The sequence below is a fragment of the Dasypus novemcinctus genome, chromosome 25 (genome assembly GCF_030445035.2).
Source record: "Dasypus novemcinctus isolate mDasNov1 chromosome 25, mDasNov1.1.hap2, whole genome shotgun sequence".
NCBI classification, from domain to species: domain Eukaryota; kingdom Metazoa; phylum Chordata; class Mammalia; order Cingulata; family Dasypodidae; genus Dasypus; species Dasypus novemcinctus.
Window position 1 is genome coordinate 13,289,172 of NC_080697.1, and position 3,295 is coordinate 13,292,466.

Here is a 3,295-nt window from a genome sequence, read left to right on the forward strand (position 1 = left end):
TTCCTGAAACGAGCTGATGGAAAAGTAACTCTAACAGGATCACACCACAAAAGCCTTGCTCCAAGCAGGATGGAGAGGTGAGCTCAAGTCTCTCCCACCCCACTGTGGCTCCATTTCCATTTCCTTCCCTAATCCTAATGTTCATAGCACTGTTTATTATCAACCAGTTTATAGATCTCTAGTTAATATTTGCTCAGGGCTTATGTTGATTTCTCAATACATGCAATTTTCTGGTTTCATCTTTATCTTCAAGGATTAGATTGGATCGAGCTGCCTTGTAGTAATTTAGTTTTTATCTTATGCCTTACAGTTTTATGTTCTTGTAATAGCACTTGCTTTTCCTTTTTTATTTAATTAAATATATCTTATTTCACAACCACAGCATTTTTGTTTGGAGTTTATTTATTTAACAGCTGGCAGGGTGCTTGTGTTTTATAGAGGGAACCACACTGAGTATTTTTAGAAATTCCAAAGTTGGGGAATGCACCAGCTGAGAAGAGGGAAGGAAAATCTAAACTTGGGAGATGAATGCTTAGAGATTAAACTTGGATTGCTTTGGCTGCATGATGGCACTCCATAGATTAAGTCTGTAAAACAAAAATAGAAACAAAAACAAACAACAAGAAAGTGTAGTTGAAAGTGTATTCAAAAAACAAACTGCAAGACTCGCTCTTTGCCCTTCTCTAATACAGCTGGCTCTGTTTCTTGGCTCAGCCAAAAAAGTGTCTCTACCTCACTGATGGGAGGCCTAATGGATCTGTAAGGCTTTCCAGCCATCTCTGTCCCCCAGTGACCAGCCCAGTTCAACTGCCCAGTGGGTACAAAATTTAGCCCAATATAAGCCTTGGACTGGTTCCAAGGAAGTTTCTGGCAAAAGGAAGCTAGCAAGATAATCGAGTTGCTCCAACACCCAAATGCCAAGGATGAGGTTGCGTGCATCGCTGGGTCCTCTTGCCTCCCTGACCTCACCAGGCTCCTTCCAGGCCTGAGGCAGTAGCAACAGCATCCCAAAACCTTGCACCTAGGGCGAGAGGCACCGGCGGTACAAACTTGAAGGACCTACTTGCTCTCAAGACCAGGCGATGCTTGCACATCCGCAGGAATGAGTGGCTCCCTAAATTGAGTGCACCAAGCACCCCACTTGACTCATCCTAACTCCGACCCTTCTAGAAAAGTCCATTGGCAGATTCAAAGGGCCCAGCAGCTGCCCTCCCTCAGGTTTCTCGTTGCATCTGCACCAGAGACCGTTGGGAACTGTCAGCCAAACTACTCTCCTACCTCCTGACAGGGAGGCCTCTGCTCCAGTCTCTCCCTTGGAAACACCATTGTTCTTCAGGCTCCCAGTTAGAAAGAACTCAGAAGTTTTTCCTATCGTCCCCCCTTATGTGGCTTGGCCACAAAACCTTGTCGGCTCTTTTTCTGTGGCTACTCCCCTCCTTCGCAGCTCCTGACCTGAATCAGGCTCCCATTGTCTTCCACCTGTGTTACTGTAGCACCCTCTTAAAGAGCCTCTTGCCTACAGGTCTCCCTGCCCCCAGGCCATCCACTACATAAGTGGTTTTCAAAGTCTGGTCCCTGGACCGGCTGGATTAAGGCTACTAGAAGCATGCTGGTGATGCACATTTCCAGGCCCCACCCCAGGCCTACTGAATCAGAAACTCTGGAGTGGGGCCCAGCAATCTGTGTTTTAACCTGCCTTCTATGGAGATACTGACGCATGCTCAAGTTTAAGGAGCACTGCTCTATAGGGCGTTGATGAACCCAAAAACCATCCTACTTTTCAGCTTCAAAAAGCCTTCACTGTCCCCTTAAGGTAAAGGTCAGACTTGCTAGCCTGGCTTTCCAGGTACTTTGCAGTACGTCCCTGGCCGCAGTGATTACTGTCCCCTTCCCTACACCTCAAGCTTTAACTGAGCTGCTCTCCAGGCCGCCCCCACAATGGGGACGCTTTCTCCTTTACTATCTCTTACTCTCCAGGAAAAGCATTCATGTGCCCAGTAACACTTGCCTTGTCATTCTGTGAAAAGCTTGCCTTTCAGGGGGAGTGGGTGTAGCTCAGTGACTGAGCACCTGCCTTGCATGTACAAGGTCCTGGGTTCAATCCCCAGTACCTCCAAAAAAACCAGAGTGGGCAGAACCATCCCCAAATCCTCAAGATTGAGGAATGAGCAAACATAAGGGGGGAATGCAACTATGGACCAGAGTAGACTTATTATTATCCTAGTATTGGAAGAACTTGTAACATTGCTAGAAAGACAGTGGTCACCAGAGGTTCTGAGAGGAGGGAGTAGGAAGAATAGGTGTAACATGGAGCATTTTGGGGACATTGGAACTGTCTTGTATGATATTGCAATGATGGATACAGGCCCTTATAGGTTTTGTCAAAACCGATAAAACTGTGCAGTGCAAAGTGTAAACCATAATGTAAACTATAGACCATGGTTAATAGCAATGTTTAAATATGTATTCATCAATTGTAATAAATGTACCACACTAATGAAAGATGTAATTAATAGGGGGAAATGTGAGAGGGGGAAGGGGTGGGGTATATGAGACTCTCCTATATTTTCAATGTAACTTTTATATAATCTGAAAAGTCTTTAAAAATAAAGAACAAAAAGGTGTGGGGAACAGGTGATATATATATATATATATATCACTGAAAAAAAAATAAAAAGAAAGCTTGCTTTCCAGCAGTATCCACAACCTTGGGGATGGATTAACCATGCAAGAGCAAGACTGGGAGTGGAAGGGGAATTTCCATGAGTGGAGTGTCTACCACTGGTCAGTCCATTGTTGATTAATTTCTCTACAATGTCTATGTAATGCATACACACAACCTATGAAACCCTGGGTGAAACTAGGAGGCCAGTGTTTCCAAGTCCAAAAGTGACTGTGAAGAAGAAAATCTTCCTGGGATAGAAGGTAGATGGCAACGGGCTGACAAAGACAAAACATGTGGGAAACACCCAGGCTCACCCATGCTAAGTCAGGCTCACAAGCCCAGAGCCCAGTGCCTTCCTTCTTGCCCTCCCAGGATCCTAGAACCCAATAGCCAGCCCAGATCCACCCTAGAAATGCCTCCATACATGCCATTTGTTTGCTTTCCGATTGTGGTTGAAATAAGAAAGTCAAAGGGGTCGTTGTCTGCGGCCTTTGATCCAAAGACCAGGCTGCAATGTTTTTGCTGAGCCATAATGATCAGAAGTAAACAAGGGACGTGGATGTGGTTCAACTGATAGAGCATCCGCCTACCACATGGAGGGTCGAGGGTTCAAACCCAGGGCCTCCTGAC